Source organism: Arachis ipaensis, chromosome B10 (genome assembly GCF_000816755.2).
Source record: "Arachis ipaensis cultivar K30076 chromosome B10, Araip1.1, whole genome shotgun sequence".
NCBI lineage: Eukaryota > Viridiplantae > Streptophyta > Magnoliopsida > Fabales > Fabaceae > Arachis > Arachis ipaensis.
The window spans coordinates 106,354,112-106,372,927 of NC_029794.2; positions in this window are offsets into that span (position 1 = coordinate 106,354,112).

Genomic DNA, 18,816 nt, shown 5'->3' on the forward strand with positions numbered 1-18,816 from the left:
GTTTTTGCTTCGTTTTCTGTGCGAAAAATATTGGTTGTTTTGACTTTTGAGACATTTTTGCAACTCAAATGTAGTTAATTATTACTTGTGATGGGGGATTACTTAATAGTTAATATTTTAGTTACATCACTACTGTTCACAAGAGAAAGCCCCATGCAATGTTGTGCAACTGGCTGAAAAATGTGAACTCTTACACCAGGGGTGAGCAAGACCTGGCCTAGTTCGAAAACTTGCTTGCATCCAAATTATATTTTGTCGGGTTGAGTCTATCAGAGTAATTCAATGTATTATATTTTATTAATTTGTTTTATAAGATTTGCAAAAAAACGTTTTAATTGGGTGGACCTGATTTATTTCGACTTGGCAAAATACTACGGTTGAATTCGAATTTAACAAAATTTGGGTCGACATAGCCCATACCCCCATACACACTCCTACGCTTTTGATTTTTGGTGTGGGAGAGAGAAAGGAGTATATCAATATGGTGTGAGCACAGGAGTATTTTATTTGGCTATGGGACGACACAAATTGGATGCACCGATTTGTGATTTCAAAAATAAAAAAAAATTTTAATGTTAAAATCGGACTGTTCGATTTTTATTTTAACAAATAAAAAAAATAAAAAATACAAATCGTACCATCCGATTTAAAGTTTAATTTTTTCTTTAAGCAAATCAGACCCTCCGAGTTGTAATTTATTTTTTTCATCAAACAAATCGGACCGTCCGATTTGAATAAAACACCATATAAAAAAAAAACACCTAATTTTTCAATAACAATGTATTACACATCTATTTAACCAATATAAAAAAAAATTAGCCACACTCCTAACAAGGGTATGTGGCTAGAGGAGGAAAAACTTATGGCTGGATATTTATTTATTTATTTTTAAACTTTTTGGTGAAAAGTTAATGTCATTTTAATATGAGCCAAGCTAATTAAAATTATGGTTTTTTTTTTTTTTCATCAAATGAATAATTGTATATTCTTTTAAGTATATCAATATAATTCTTTTGCTTGTCAACTGAATACTAAGGCAGTATTCGAAGGCCGTCTTAGGATTTTGTAATCCTCCTTAACAATATCAGTAATTTTTTTTTAAAATAATTATGAAATAATTTTTTTTCAACTTGCAAATTCGATTGGTATCCAATTCAAAATTTGTGGATAACATCTGATCATATCTTGATTCAAGAAAAAAAAAAATTAAAACCCACCCAAAAAGGTAGTCTCATCTACTCCTACCCGACTTTATGGTAGAATAGCTGTATTTATCTAAACAAATAACTAACCCTAAGATATCTCTCACTTTACTAGGAAAAAGATATCATCAACTTTTTTAGAAAAGGAGAATAATTATCCACCAATAAAGGTGGAACTATTTTTAAAAGTGGTTACTCACTTTACTACAAAAATACTAACACTCTCAGATATATTTTAGACCCAATCTACAAAAAAAACTTGCTAAAAACCTTTGCTGACTTATGCATCAGAGTCTCTTACAAGTACCACCCCTACCTCCTCACGAGGAACTCAGATGGCAGCACCTTGGCTACGAAACAAGTCGGACGCAGCATCAGAAGGAGTCTGAATCTCATGTCTAGGCCAAAATACAACCTAGTTTCAAGTAACTCTTAGAATATCAGCGCCGTTGTCAGGGACGTTGAAGTCTATACCTTCATATGGCGGACCATCAATTTGAAGACGGTCAGACGGCGTCCGAATCGAAGCCGAAGCCTCACAACGACAACCAAGCACTTGCATTCCCCCCACCACGGGAAATAACAAGTGCCCCCCCCCCACGGGGAAGGACGTCAGGAAACCCCCATCCACAACGAATTCACTCGGAAGTCCACTCACCCAAGGCAGCGAAACCTCCTCATCCGACGAAGATATTAGGACTGGTATATGGACATCGCGGTCGATTGGAATAACTCGAGTAGGAGGCTGAACGACAACGAGAAGAAGAAAGAGAACTACAAAAAGAAGTACGATGATGAAGAGAGTTGGAGGAAACGCTCTCGAAGTTAGAAGCTAACCTCCAAAGTCAGAGCAGTCGGACGGATCGGGAGGAAAGTCTTCTTGGAGGGGAAGATACGTTCATTGAAGAAATCATGCGAGTTAGGGTTCCCAGAAACTTTGAAATTCTCGACATAGATCTTTACGACGGAATGACCGACCCAAGACATCATCTTAGCAACTTCAAAAGTCGGATGTACTTAGCTTATACATCCGATGTGACTCGCTGCAAGGCCTTTCTGACAACATTGACTAAAGTAGCATTAAAGTGGTTTGACAACTTACCATCCAGGTCGATAACTTGCTTTGATGACTTGGCAAGAAAGTTTCTTACCCGATTTTCAATTCAAAAGGATAAGGTCAAGCATGCTCCATGCCAGCTTGGGGTCAAACAAGAAGTCGGAGAGACCCTCTGAGATTATATGGAGAGATTCAACAAAGCATGCTTGGAAATACAAAATTTATCTCCTGAAGCAGTAATAATGGATTTGGTTGATGACCTTAGAGAAGGGTCGTTCTCTCGATCAATATCCAAACGACACTCGAATTTCTTGTATGAAGTACAAGAGCGGCCAGATAAGTACATCAACATGGAGGAGAATTCTCGACTTAGAGAACTAGCCCCAAGCTTGGGACAAGGAGAAGGAGACTAAGAAAAAGGATGGTTACAACTCGAAGAAACCTCGAAGATACCACAACTACACCCCACTCCAAGTTTCTCTTGTTGATGTTTACAGGAAAATCTGTCACACCAAAAAGCTTCCACCTCCTCGTCCCATTAAGAACATAAAAGCTAGAAGCCGAATAGAATATTGCGAGTACCACAAGCTGTATGGGCATTCTACTAATGATTGTTATGATTTAAATAATGTCTTAGAAAAGATGGCCAGGGAAGGTCGGTTGGAAAGATACCTGACAGGGAGTTCGGATGACTAAAGGAAACGAAAAGAGATGACGATGATGGAGGACGGCGAGATCGACCCCAACAAACTCCTGAGAGGTGCATACACATGATAAATAGAGGATTTGTAGGAGGAAAAACACTAAATCCTCGCGTAAAAGGCATCTCAAAGAAGTGTACTAAGTCGGAGAAAATAGTAGAGTTCTTGACTTACCAACAATCTCATTCACCAAAGAAGATGCACGATGAAAAGTTATCGTCGGTAAAGAATTTTTTCTCAATAAAAGAAATCACTTTGTTGCAAGTATAGTTCCAAACAGACAAACAACCTTCAATCAAAGTTTAATTTTGTTTGTCACAAGTGCAAATCAATAAAAATAATCGAGAGTATTAGATCTCGGGTCGTCTCTCAAAGGAATTGCAATGAGGTATGCGTGTTATCGGTTATGAGGTTCAAGGGGTGGTTTGCAATAAGAAGGCTACAATCTAAATAACAAGAAATTTAAATGACAATAAAAGTAAATCAACTTTCTCAAAAACTATCGAAAACGTTGGTGGCAACGTTTGCCCACCAACGCTTTCTTGGTCACGCGTACGCATTGCCCACGCATATGCGTCAATGCTGGATTTTTTCCATTTTTCATGTGCGCGTCATACAGGCATACGCGAGACTTGCTGAAATTTGCTTTCACGCGTACGCGTCGATGTCGCAGCAAATTTTTCAACTCCAAAATTGAGATTCTTATCGAAGACATTTGGGGTAATGTTGGTTTACCAACGTTCCCTCCAACGTTTGCACCCTTGTGCGTATGCACACCTGCAATTTTTCTTCTTGTGTGTACGCACACAACACTGTGCGTACGCACACAAGGCAATTCTTCCAGCTCCAACTTTGAGATTTATCGAAGACGTTGGGGGTAATGTTGGTTCACCAACGTTCCCTCCAACGTTTGCACCTCTTTTACATAACGTTGCTAGCAATGTTGGTGAGCTAACTTTGACCACCAACGTTGCATTATCCTCTTCTCTCAACGTTTGAGGCAACGTTGGTGAGCCAACTTTTGCCACCAACGTTGCTTTCTCTGCTTCTTCCTTGCCCCCTTCTCTGCTTCTCTTCACCTATCATCAACCAAACAAATGCATCAAAACCTTGCCAAAATCATAAGATTTTGCATCATTCATAGCATCAAGTAAATCTTTCCTAAATCTCATGAAAATACACATAATTAATCATGTTTGATTGAATCAAGGTATGCATGAAATTCTCATCCAAATACTTACTTATTGCTCAAGAAAATGCATAAAACCAAATGAAAACCAATGAAAAAGGCATGTGAAACTAGCCTAAGATGCCTAGACATCAGTACGCACACACCTCTTGTGTAACACCCTAACTTTTAGCACATCATGATCATACTAAAAATAAAGCGTTACTACTCTACTTTCTTTTTATTAACTATTTAATATTGAGCCACTACACGTTAACTTGTCGATGGTTTTTAAGAAAAACGAAATTCCTTTTTATTTTGTTATATACTTCAAGCTCAATGAAAAAAGGTTACCGTCGGTTTAGAATTTATTCTCAATAAAAGAAATCACTTTGTTGCAAGTATAGTTCAAAACCGACAAATAACCTTCAATCAAAGTTTAATTTTATTTATCACAAGTTCAAACCAATAAAAATAACTGAGAGTATTAGATCTCGGGTCGTCTCTCAAAGAAATTGCAGTGAGGTATGCGTGTTATCAATTATGAGGTTCAAGGGGTGGTTTGCAATAAGAAGACTACAATCTAAATAACAAGAAATTTAAATGACAATAAAAGTAAATCAACAACTAAAGATAACAATTACTAAAAAGAGGCATTCATAGCAAGGATTGAGAATCAAGACTTTCTATCCTAGTCATTAATTATAATACAATAATTATCAAGAGTTAAGCCTATTACGTTATCTTCAACATCGGAAGAAAGTCAAATAAGCCTAGTTAATCCCAATCCATAAGTAATGTTAATGGATACAAGATCAACTAATCACTCTTGATCACCAACCTAAATTGGGTATTAATGACTCAAGATTGCGCAATTTCTCTTTTCAAGCCAAGAATGCTCAAAAACTACTCTAAAGCCCAACCAAACATTTTGTCAAACACTTGGAAGGCATAAAAAGAAAGCACGGTAAAATTACAAGAAATATAAAATCTAAAATTACCCAATTCAAGAAATCAATAATAATAATAACTCAAACAAGCAAGGAAAGAACATAAAACATCAAATTGCATTAAGTGAAATTGAAATTAACAAGTGGGTTCATAAACTAAAAATGACATAAATGAGAAATTAACAAAAGAAACTAAAAGAACAAAGACGTAGAAACAAGAAATTGCATGGAAAACTAAATGAAAACAAGAAATAAAACCTAAACTTAAGAGAGTTTGACCTAATTCTACCCTAATTCTAGAGAGAAGAGGAAGCTTCTCTCTCTAGAAAACTACCCTAAAACATGGTCCTAAGCTACACTAATTGCTCCTCCCTTGTTCCCTCTTGTATTCTGCATCAAATAGCTTCAAAAATGAGTTTGATTTGGGCCTGGATGGCTCAAAAATCACCCCCAATGTATTCACTTTAATGAGGTCACGTGACACTTGTCACGCGTACGCGTGGGTGATGCGTACACGTTGCCTGGTGATGCGTGAGCATCTTTCCTATCTTTTTCTAAGAGAATTAGCATTCAAATTGTTGAGTTTAATCAAGAATTAATTATATTTTAGCCGCCATAGATGCTACTTTGAGTCATGAGCAATTCCGTTTATTTTAGGTAGCAATCGGCTGGATTTGATGGAGTTTCCACAGAAAAAGAGAAGAAGGCAAATGATGCTGTCAACCCTGACCTCTCTGCACTCAAACCTAAATAACTCAATCTTCAAAGGTTCAATGGACGTGATTCTAGTGACGTTGGAAAACTAACTTCCAGTGCTTTCCAACGATATATAATAGTCTATACTTCTTCTTCACCAAGTCAGCAAGGGTGGCGCCTAACTTGAGATTTCTCAAGTTAGGTGCCAAGATCACTTATATTCATTCATCCAAAGTAGCCAAGGTGGCGCCTAACTTGAGAAATCTCAAGTTTTTCTCAAGTTAGGCGCCAGGATGAGAAAGAGAGGTGTCCAAGACTTTGCCAAGGCTGCGCCTAACTTGAGATTTCTCAAGTTAGGCGCAATGCACAACAACAAAACGCAACGTAGCACTCCATCCTTCAAGTTAGGCGCAACTTCCTTCAAGTTAGGCACAGCAACACCCAAAACACTCCAAATTGGTGTTGCATCCTCCTCATGTTAGGCACCACTCCTACGAAATCAAGTGGTCCCAACATCCAAATTGAAGGCATTCAAAGATTAATTTAGATTTTTTATTAAACTTTAATTTATTTAAAAATAAGAAAATATATTATTTATTTTTAGGAAATATAATTTATATTAATGAGGATTAGATAGAAAAGGGAAAAGAATAAGCCCTTCGGACTCTTCTCTTCTCTTCTACCTTATTCCGCAATTTACGGTTTTTCTGAATCCTAATTTTCTCTTTGAACCATGAGCAACTAAACCTCCATTGTTAAACTTAGGAGCTCTATCTGTTGTATAGATTGATACTATTATTTTTCTATTTTAATTCATGTACTGATGTCTATTTCAAGAATTGTTTTCGTTCTTTATCTTATGAATTTAGGTAGTATGACCCTTGTTCTAATTGAGTTCTTGTATAATTTGGAAAAGCTCTTTACTTGAACAACAGTTTGAAAACAAATTCTCCTAAATTTCTAATTATCTGGACTTAACGGGATACATGATATATAATCCTCTTATATTTGGATAATTAGGGTTTCTGTGGCATATAAACTAGAATTGAACTTCACCCTCTAATTGGAATTAAGTGACCAAGGAATTGGCGGTTGATGAAGGTTAGAGGAGACTAAAAAGGTCTAAGGAATTAGGGTTTAGTCACATATAGTTTGCCATGAATTGAATCTTACATGATTAAAATAGTTAGTAAGAAAAGTCAATCCGGAAGATAGATATCTCTGAAGCCTTAACTGTTTTCTCATATATATTTCACAATCCATTTATTGCTTGTTTTTCTGATATTATGAATTTACTGTTAATGCTTTTGAACTCTCAAAACACCATTTTCTGTTTGTCTGACTAAGCCAATCACTCAATCATTGTTGCTTGATCCATCAATCCTCGTGGGATCGACCCTCATTCAGCTGAGGTACTACTTGGTATGACCCGGTGCACTTGCCAGTTAGTTTGTGGTTTGTAAATTCTGCACCAAGTTTTTGGCGCCGTTGTCGGGGATTGACTGTGATTGACTGTGATTGACAACTGTTAGTTGTTTGATTGCTTAGATTAGGCATTTTAGTAATAATTTTTTTTTCTGTCTTATAATTTTTGAATTTTAGTACTAGTATTTTCCTTTAATTTCTGAAATTAAGTTTGGTGTTACCTAGTTAATTTTATTTTAATTTTTCTGGTTAATTTTCCTTGAAAATTTTGAAATTTATAGCTTGCTTTTTTATCATTATTTTCGAAAATTTTTAGCATTAAGTAGTAAGTATTTTATTTTATTTTTTTACACAGATTACCTATTTTTTTATCATTATTTTATTTTATTTTTCCCACCACAAAAGCTAACTAAGCTGAGGGTGGAGGTTCAGACTTTCAGACAGAAAGATGGTGAGACCTTTTATGAAGCCTGAGAGAGATTCAAGCTACTGACTAGGCAAGGCCCTCCAGACATCTTTTCTAAATGGACTCATTTGGATATCTTTTATGAGGGCTTATGTGAAATGTCCAAAATTTGTTTAGATAATTTTGCAGGTGGTTCATTGCACATGAAGAAGACACCAGAGGAGACTACTGAGCTTATTGAGTTGGTTGCTAACAACCAATATCTCTACTCATCTAACAGGAATCCTGTGAACTCTGGGACCCCTCAAAAGAAAGGTGTTTTGGAAGTAGAGGTTTTTGATGCTCTTTTTCCTCAGAACAAAATTTTGACTCAGTAGATGAATCTGATAACTCAACAATTGAGTGGGATGCAGGTTTCAGCTGTTAATACTCAGATTGCACCTCAAGAGGCTCCTTATGACATGACTGGTAGCTTTATGCAAGGCGAGAATTATGATTATGCTCAATTTCCTTCTGAACAGGTCAACTACATGAGGAATGCTCCTAGAAACCCAAATAATGATCCGTATTCTAAGACATTTAATCAGGGATGGAGAAATCATCCAAATTTGGGTGGAGAGAGCAAACTCAGAGACCACAGAATTTTAATAATGATTCTTAGAGCAGTTTTCAATAGAATAATTTTAATGACCACCAGTTTTAGTCATCTCAGCAAGCAATTTCTCAGTCCCAGAAGAACACTGATTTGGAAACAATATTGGCAAGCTTTATACAGCAAACCAAAGCATCAATCAAGAGCTTAGGGGTTCAGATGAGACAATTAGCCACAAAAATTAATGAGATTGATCAGAAGACCAATAATAGCCTTCCTGGTAACACAATTTCAAATCCAAGAGAGGAATGCAAGGCTATCACCTTGATAAGTGGACAAGTGGCAAGTACGGAAGCACAAGTTAATAAGGAGCCAATTGAAAAAGAAACTCCAGAGGAGAAGAAAGAGGAGGTGGAACATGCCCCTCCTAGGCGTGCAGATAATCCATTCCTAGTCTCTCTTGACACTCATCCTATATTGTCTAAAGCTCCTGAGTATAAGCCCAAGATGTCATATCCTCAGAGACTTCAAAAGGAGACCAAGGACAAGCAGTTTTCAAAGTTCTTGGAAGTTTTCAGAAAGTTACAAATTAATATTCCTTTTGCTGAGGTATTGGAACAAATTCCTCTCTATGTTAAGTTAATGAAGGAGTTGTTGTCAAAAAAGAAGCCTTTAAAGGGAGATGAGATAGTGGTCCTGACTAAGGAATGTAGTGCCATCATTCAGAATAACTTGCCAAGGAAGATGCCAGATCCAGGAAGTTTTCAAATTCCATGCACCATTGGGAGCACAATGATGAGCGGATAATTTATACGCTTTTTGCCATTATTTTTAGTATGTTTTTAGTATATTTTAGTTAGTTTTTATTATGTTTTTATTAGTTTTTATTCAAAAATCACATTTCTGAACTTTACTATGAGTTTGTGTGTTTTTCTATGATTTCAGGTATTTTCTGGCTGAAATTGAGGGACTTGAGCAAAAATCTGATTCAGAGGCTGAAAAAGGACTGCAGATGCTGTTGGATTCTGACCCTCCTGCACTCGAAATGGATTTTCTCGAGCTACAGAATCCCAATTGGTTCGCTCTTAATTGCGTTGAAAAGTAGACATCCTGGGCTTTCCAGCAATATATAATAGTCCATACTTTTCTTGAGTTTTGATGACGCAAAATGGCGTTTAAATGCCAACTTTCTACCCTATTCTGGCGTCAAAACGCCAGAACTGGCATAAAAGCTGGTGTTAAACGCCCAAACTGGCACAAAAGCTGGCGTTTAACTCCAAGAAAAGTCTCTACATGTGAAAGCTTCAATGCTCAGCCCAAGCACACACCAAGTGGGCCCCGGAAGTGGATTTCTACACTAACTATCCTAGCTTACTCATTTTCTATAACCCTAGGTCACTAGTTTATTATAAAAACCACTTTTAGTGATTCATTTTGTACCTCATGACACTTTACACATTTCATATTGTATCTTTGACAGCATGAGTCTCTAAACTCCATGGTTGGGGGTGAGGAGCTCTGCTGTGTTTCGATGAATTAATGCAATTACTACTGTTTTTCATTCAATCACGCTTGTTTCTATTCTAAGATATTCACTCGCACTTCAACCTGATGAATGTGATGATTCGTGACACTCATCATTATTCTCACCTATGAACGCGTGCCTGACAACCACCTCCGTTCTATCTGCAATAGCTTGAGTGCATATCTCTTGGGTTTCTAATCTAAGATTAGAACCTTCGTGGTATAGGCTAGAATTATTGGCGGCCATTCCTGAGATCCAGAAAGTCTAAACCTTGTCTGTGGTATTCCGAGTAGGATCTGGGAAGGGATGACTATGACGAGCTTCAAACTCACGAGTGCTGGGCGTAGTGACAAACGCAAAAGGATCAATGGACCCTATTCCAACATGAGTGAGAACCGACAGATGATTAGCCATGCGGTGATAGCGCATTTAGACCATTTTTACTGAGAGGACGGATGGTAACCATTGACAACGGTGATCCACTAACATACAGCTTGCCATGGAAGGAGCCTTGCGTGTGTGAAGAAGAAGACAGTAGAAAAGCAGAGATTCAGAAGACAGAGCATCTCCAAAACCTCAACCTATTCTCCATTACTGCACAACAAGTATTATTTACTCCATGTTCTTTCACTTATTTCAATTAAATTTGATCATTACTGATATCCTGACTAAGAATTACAAGATAACCATAGCTTGCTTCAAGCCAACAATCTCCGTGGGATCGACCCTTACTCACGTAAGGTATTACTTGGACGACCTAGTGCACTTGCTGGTTAGTTGTTCGAGTTTGGTGCCGTTGCCGGGGATTGTTCGAGTTTGGACAACTGACGGTTTATCTTGTTGCTTAGATTAGGAATAATTTATTTTTTTTGGTTTAGAGTCACTAAATTTGAGTCTTTTATTTGAGTTTAGTTTCATATTTTAAGTTTGGTGTCAATTTCATGCTTTTATTTTCTTTCAATTTTTCGAATTTGCATGTTCTTAGTTCTTTCTTGATCTTTAAAAATTCTAAGTTTGGTGTCTTCTTTGTGTTTTCCTTTAAATTTTCGAAAATTTGTGTTTGATTTTTTAAAAATTTTAAGTTTGGTGTCCCTTGTGCTTTTATTTACTTAAAAATTTTTCAAAAATTTGTTCTTGGTGTTCATCTTGATCTTCAAAGTGTTCTTGGTGTTCATCTTGACATTCAAAGTTTTCTTGTTTGTTCTCTTTGTTTTGATCTAAAATTTCTAAGTTTAGTGTCATTTTGTTGTTTTTCTCTTTTTTCATTAAAATTCAAAAATTAAAAAAAATATCTTTTCCTTATTTTACTCATAAATTTCGAAATTTTGTATTAAATTAGTCAAAGATTTTCAAAATCATATATTTTTTTTAGTCAAGTCAAAATTCTAATTTCAAAAATGATCTTTTCAAATCTTTTTCAAAAATCAAATCTTTTTAATTTCTTCAATCATATCTTTTCAATCATATTTTTTTAATAAATTGCAATCATATCTTCTCAACCATATCTTTTTCAAAATAATTTTCAATCATATCTTTTTTATTGCTAATTTCAAAATCTTTTTCAAAAAAATCACCTAACTACTTTTCTCTTTCATATTTTGAAATTAACTAAGCATTCTTTTTCCAAAATATATGCTAACCCCACTACTGCTTCATATGGAAGTAGTATCTGTATACCTCCCATTAGAGCCAGCAGTTTTGAGCTAAACCCTCAGCTCATTATCATGGTGCAGTAAAATTGCCAGTATTCTGGTCTTCCACAGGAAGAACCTACTGAGTTTCTGGCACAGTTTTTACAAATTGCTGACACCGTATATGATAAGGACGTAGATCAGGATGTCTACAGATTAATACTGTTTCCATTTGCTGTAAAGGATCAAGCTAAAAGGTGGTTAAATAACCAACCCACAGCAAGCATAAGAACATGGAAACAGTTATCAGACAAATTCTTGAATCAATTTTTCCCTCCAAAGAATATGACACAGCTAAGGCTGGACATCCAGGGCTTTAAACAAGAGGATAATGAATCTCTTTATAATGCCTGGGAGAGGTACAGTGGGATGCTGAGAAAATGCCCCTCCGAAATATTTTCAAAGTGGGTGTAGCTAGACATCTTCTATTACGGACTTACAGAGAGAGCCCAGAGTCTCTAGACCACTCAGTTGGTGGATCTATACACATGAGAAAGACGATTGAAGAGGCTCAAGAGCTCATAGATACGGTTGCTAGAAATCAACATTTGTACTCAAGCAGTGAGTCCTCCATAAAAGAAGAGGCTAGGGCAGTAACTACTGATCCTAATCCTCAAGAATAGATTGTTGAACTTAATTAGCAATTACTCCTTATGACAAAACAATTAGCAGAATTTAAAGAGATGCTCCAAGACACTAAAAATGCTAACAAGAATATGGAAGCACAATTGAATCAGACAAGACAACAGCTATCTAAACAGATAACAGAAGAATGCCAAGCTATTCAACTAAGGAGCGGGAAGACATTGAATAATTCAGCTCAAAGTAGTAGAAAGCCAAGAAAGGAACAACTGACAGAGGATGACCAAACCACTGTCCAAAATCCCTCTGAGGACAGCAAGATCCCAGAGAGGAATAATTCTGGCGTTCAAACGCCAGAAAAGGGTGAAAAATTGGCGTCAAACACCCAGTAGATGCCCACTTCTGGCGTTCAAACGCCAGAAAAGGGAGAAAAGTTGGCGTTAAATGGTCATTCCTTGCCCAGTTCTGGCGTTCAAATGCCAGAAAAGGGTAAAAAAAATGGCGTTAAACGCCCATCCAACCTCTACTCCTGGTGTTCAAACGCCAGTGAGGGATTAGACACCTACAAGTGCTGATTGTAACCCTCCTAAGAAGGCTTCTCAACTTGCCTCCGTAGAAAATAAACCTGTAGTAACTAAGGTTGAGGAATACAAAGCCAAGATGCCTTATCCTCAGAAACTCCACCAAGTGGAACAGGATAAACAATTTGCTCACTTTGCAGACTACCTCAGGACTCTTGAAATAAAGATCCCATTTGCAGAGGCACTTGAGCAAATACCCTCTTAAGCTAAGTTCATGAAAGAGATCTTAAGTCATAAGAAGGATTGGAGAGAAACTGAAAAAGTTTTTCTCACTGAAGAATGCAGTGCAATCATTCTGAAAAGCTTACCAGAGAAGCTTAAAGATCTCGGAAGCTTTATGATACCATGCACATTAGACGGTGCTTGTACCAAGACAGCTCTATGTGATCTTGGGGCAAGTATCAACCTAATACCTGCATCGACTATCAGAAAGCTTGGCTTGAATGAAGAAGTCAAACCAACCCAAATATGCCTCCAATTTGCTGATGGCTCCATTAAATATCCATCAGGCATAATTGAGGACATGATTGTCAAGGTTGGGCCATTTGTCTTTCTCATTGACTTTGTAGTGCTGGAAATGGAAGAGCACAAGAATGCAACTCTCATTCTAGGAAGACCTTTTCTAGCAACTGGACGAACTCTTATTGATGTACAAAAAGGAAAAGTGACCCTGAGAGTCAATGAGGATGAGTTCAAGTTAAATGCTGTCAAAGCTATGCAGCATCCAGACACATCAAATGACTGCATCAGTGCTGATATTATTGACTCTTTGGTAGAAGAGATCAATATGACTGAGAGTCTCGAATCAGAGCTAGAGGACATCTTTAAAGATGTTCAGCCTGATCTGGAGGAACAAGAGACAACGAAAGAACCTCTGAAAACTCCTCAGGAAGAGGAGAAACCTCCTAAACCTGAGCTCAAACCATTACCACCATCCCTAAAATATGCATTTCTGGGAGAGGGTGACACTTTTCCAGTGATCATAAGCTCTGTTTTAAATCCACAGGAAGAGAAAGCACTAATTCAAGTGCTAAGGACACACAAGACAGCTCTTGGGTAGTCCATAAGTGATCTTAAGGGCATTAGCCCAGCAAGATGCATGCACAAAATCCTATTGGAGGATGATGCTAAGCCAGTGGTTCAACCACAGAGGCGGCTAGCCATGAAGGAGGTGGTGCAGAAAGAGGTCACTAAGTTACTAGAGGCTAGGATTATTTATCCTATTTCTGATAGCCCCTGGGTGAGCCCTGTCCAAGTTGTCCCCAAGAAGGGAGGCATGACAGTGGTTCATAACAAAAAGAATGAACTGGTTCCTACAAGAACAGTTACAGGGTGGCGTATGTGTATTGACTACAGAAGACTCAATACGGCCACCAGAAAGGATCATTTTCCTTTACCATTCATAAGAGACTAACCTGGTTTTAAACTGGGAAAAATGTCACTTTATGGTGACTGAAGGAATTGTCCTTGGGTACAAAATTTCAAACAAGGGAATAGAGGTGGATCAAGCTAAGGTAGAGGTAATTGAAAGGTTACCACCACCTGCCAATGTTAAGGCAATCAGAAGCTTTCTGGGACACGCAGGATTCTACAAGAGGTTTATAAAAGATTTTTCAAAAATTACATCTGAGTAATCTGCTAGCTGCTGATACACCATTTGTCTTTGACACAGAGTGTTTGCAGGCCTTTGAGACTCTAAAGGCTAAGTTGGTCACAGCACCTGTCATTTCTGTACCAGACTGGACATTAGCATTCGAATTAATGTGTGATGCCAGTGACCATGCTATTGGTGCAGTATTAGGACAGATGCATAACAAGCTTCTGCATGTCATTTACTATGCTAGCCGTGTTCTAAATGACGCACAGAAAAACTACACAACCACAGAAAAAGAGTTGCTTGCAGTGGTTTATGCCATTGACAAGTTTAGATCCTATTTAGTAGGTTCAAAAGTGATTGTGTATACTGACCATGCTGCTCTTAAATATCTACTCATTCAAAACCTAGGCTCATAAGATGGGTGTTGCTTCTGCAAGAGTTTGATATAGAAATAAGAGACAGAAAAGGGACAGAGAACCAGGTAGCTGATCACCTGTCCCGGATAGAACCAGTAGCAGGGGCGTCCCTCCTTCCTACTGAGATCTCTGAGACCTTTCCGGATGAGCAATTATTTACCATTCAGGAAATACCATGGTTTGCAGACATTGCAAACTATAAAGCTGTAAGATTCTTACCCAAAGAGTACAGCAGGCAACAAATAAAAAAATTAATTACTGATGCAAAGTACTACTTGTGGGATGAACCATATCTCTTTAAGAGATGTGCAGACGAAATAATCCGTAGGTGTGTGCCTAGAGAAGAAGCACAAAAGATCCTATGGCACTGTCATGGATCACAATATGGGGGACATTTCGGAGGTGAGCGAACAGCCACAAAAGTCCTCCAATGTGGCTTCTACTGCCCACTCTGTATAAAGACTCCCGAGAGTTTGTGCGTAACTGTGACAGTTGTTAGAGAGCTGGTAATCTGCCTCATGGTTACGCCATGCCTCAGCAAGGGATCTTAGAGATTGAGTTGTTTGACGTATGGGGTATTGACTTCATGGGGCCTTTCCCACCATCATACTCAAACACTTATATTCTGGTGGTAGTCGACTATGTATCCAAATGGGTAGAGGCCATTGCAACATCCACTAATGATACTAAGACAGTGCTGAAGTTCCTCCAGAAATATATCTTCAGCAGATTTGGTGTTCTTAGGGCAATAATCAGTGATGGGGGCACTCACTTCTGCAATAAACAGCTTTACTCTGCTATGGTCCAATATGGAATTAGCCACAAAGTAGCAACTCCATATCATCCACAGACAAATGGGCAGGCTGAAGTCTCTAATAGAGAACTAAAAAGAATCCTGGTACGGACTGTAAGTACCCGTAGAAGGGATTGGGCAAGAAGCTTGGATGATGCTCTGTGGGCATACAGAACAGCATTCAATACTCCTATAGGGACCTCTCCATACCAGCTTGTGTATGGAAAAGCCTGTCACCTGCCCGTGGAACTAGAACACAAGGCCTATTGGGCAACCAGATTCCTAAACCTTGATGCCAAATTAGCTGGAGAGAAAAGATTGCTCCAGTTGAATGAGCTAGAGAAATTCAGACTCAATGCTTTCGAAAATGCAAAAATCTACAAGGAGAAAGCAAAAAGGTGGCATGACAAGAAGCTGTCATCCAGAGTCTTCGAGCCAGGGCAGAAGGTTCTGCTATTTAACTCTAGGCTCAGATTGTTCTCTGGGAAATTAAAATCCCAGTGGAGGGGACCATATGTGATTACAAGCGTGTCACCATATGGATATGTAGAGCTTCAGGATATTGACTCTGACAAAAAGTTTATTGTTAATGGACAGAGAATCAAACATTATCTTGAAAGTAATGTTGAGCAAGAATGCTCAAAACTGAGACTAGACTAAAGCTCAGTAAAAAGTCAAGCTATTGACATTAAATAAGCGCTTATTGGGAGGCAACCCAATTTTTATTTATCTATGTTAATTTTCCATTTTCTATTGTTATTTTATGTCTTCTTTAGGTTGATGATCATGTGGAGTCACAAAAACAACTACAAAAATCAAAGCAAATTCAAAAACAGCATTAAAAACAGCACACCCTGGAGGATGAGCTAAACGCCAGTAAGGGTAGCAGAATGGGCGTTAAACGCCCAGTCTGGCACCATTCTGGGCGTTTAACGCCAGAAATGGGCACCAGACTGGCGTTTAACGCCAGAAAAGGGCACCAAGCTGGTGTTAAACGCCAGAAAGGGAAGAAAAGCTGGTGTTAAACGCTGGAAATGGGCAGCAACCTGGCGTTTAACGCTAGGATTGGCACTCAAAGGGGCGTTTACACACTAGAATGGTGCAGGGATCGAAATCCTTGGCACCTCAGGATCTGTGGACCCAACAGGATCCCCATCTACCTCAACTTAATCTCTCTCTTCTTCACACATTCCAATAACACCCTTCCCCAAATATTCTTTCCCATCACCTCTTAACCACTCACACCTCTCCATCTCCTCCATTTTCTTCTTCTTCTCCTCCCTTCTTTCTTCTTTTGCTCGAGGACGAGCAAACCTTTTAAGTTTGGTGTGGAAAAAGCATTACTTTTTGTGTTTCCATAACCATTTATGGCACCTAAGGCCGGAGAAACCTCTAGAAAGAGGAAAGGGAAGGCAAAATCTTCCACCTTTGAGTCATGGGAGATGGAGAGATTCATCTCAAAAGCCCATCACTAAGAAAAAGATGGAGCAAACAAGAGAGCCCACTCATGGACCTCAACAAGAGCATTTCACTATCCTCCATGAAATTAGAGAGGACCAAAAGGCCATGAGAGAGAAGCAACAAAGGCAAGGAAGAGACATAGAGGAGCTAAAGCACTTCATAAGATCTTCAAGAGGAAGAACAAACTGCCATCATTAAGGTGGACCCGTTCTTTAATTTCCTTGTTCTTATTTTTCTGTTTTTTATTTTCTATGCTTTATGTTTATCTATGTTTGTGTCTTTATTACATGATCATTAGTGCCTAGTGCCTATGCTTTAAAGTTATAACTGTCCTATGAATCCTTCACCTCTCTTAAAGAAAAAAATGTTTTCTGAAAAAGAAAAAGAAGTACATGAATTTTGAATTTTAAAATAGTTTAATTATTTTGATGTGGTGGCAATACTTTTATTTTCTGAATGAATGCTTGAATAGTGCATATTTTTGATATTGTTGATTATGAATGTTAAAATTGTTGGCTCTTGAAAGAATAATAAAAAAGGAGAAATGTTATTGATAATCTGAAAAATAATAAAATTGATTCTTGAAGCAAGAAAAAGCAGTGAAAAAATATGGCAAAAAAAAAGAAAGAAAAAGAAGAAGAAGAAAGAAAAAGAAAAAGCAAGAAGAAAAAGCCAATAGCCCTTTAAACCAAAAGGCAAGGGTAAAAAGGGTCCAAGGCTTTGAGCATTAATGGATAGGAGGGCCTAAAGGAATAAAATCTTGGCCTAAGTGGCTAAATCAAGTTGTCCCTAACTATGTGCTTGTGGCATGAAGGTGTCAAGTGAAAAGCTTGAGACTGAGCGGTTAAAGTCATGGTCCAAAGCAAAAGAGTGTGCTTAAGAGCTCTGGACACCTCTAATTGGGGACTCTAGCAAAGCTGAGTCACAATCTGAAAAGGTTCACCCAGTTATGTGTCTGTGGCATTTATGTATCTAGTGGTAATACTAGAAAACAAAGTGCTTAGGGCCACGGCCAAGACTCATAAAGTAACTGTGTTCAAGAATCAACATATTGTACTAGGAGAATCAATAACACTATCTGAATTCTGAGTTCCTATAGATGCCAATCATTCTGATCTTCAAAGGATAAAGTGAGATGCCAAAACTGTTCAGAAGCAAAAAGCTAAGAGCCCCGCTCATCTAATTAAGACTGATCTTCATAGATGTTTTTAGAATTTATTGTATATTCTCTTCTTTTTATCCTATCTTGTTTTTAGTTGCTTGGGGACAAGCAACAATTTAAGTTTGGTGTTGTTATGAGCGGATAATTTATACGCTTTTTGGCATTATTTTTAGTATGTTTTTAGTATATCTTAGTTAGTTTTTATTAGTTTTTATTCAAAAATCACATTTCTGGACTTTACTATGAGTTTGTGTGTTTTTCTGTGATTTCAGGTATTTTCTGGCTGAAATTGAGGGACCTGAGCAAAAATCTGATTCAGAGGCTGAAAAAGGACTGCAGATGTTGTTGGATTCTGACCCTCCTGCACTTGAAATGGATTTTCTCGAGTTACAGAAGCCCAATTGGTGTGCTCTTAATTGCGTTGGAAGGTAGACATCCTGGGCTTTCCAGCAATATATAATAGTCTATACTTTACCCGAGTTTTGATGACGCAAACTGGCGTTTAAACGCCAACTTTCTATCCTATTCTGGCGTCAAAACGCCAGAACTGGCATAAAAGCTGGAGTTAAACGCCCAAACTGGCACAAAAGCTGGCGTTTAACTCCAAGAAAAGTCTCTACATTTGAAAGCTTCAATTCTCAGCCCAAGCACACACCAAGTGGGCCCTGGAAGTGGATTTCTACACTAATTATCCTAGCTTACTCATTTTCTGTAACCCTAGGTCACTAGTTTATTATAAAAACCACTTTTAGTGATTCATTTTGTACCTCATGACACTTTACACATTTCATATTGTATCTTTGACGGTATG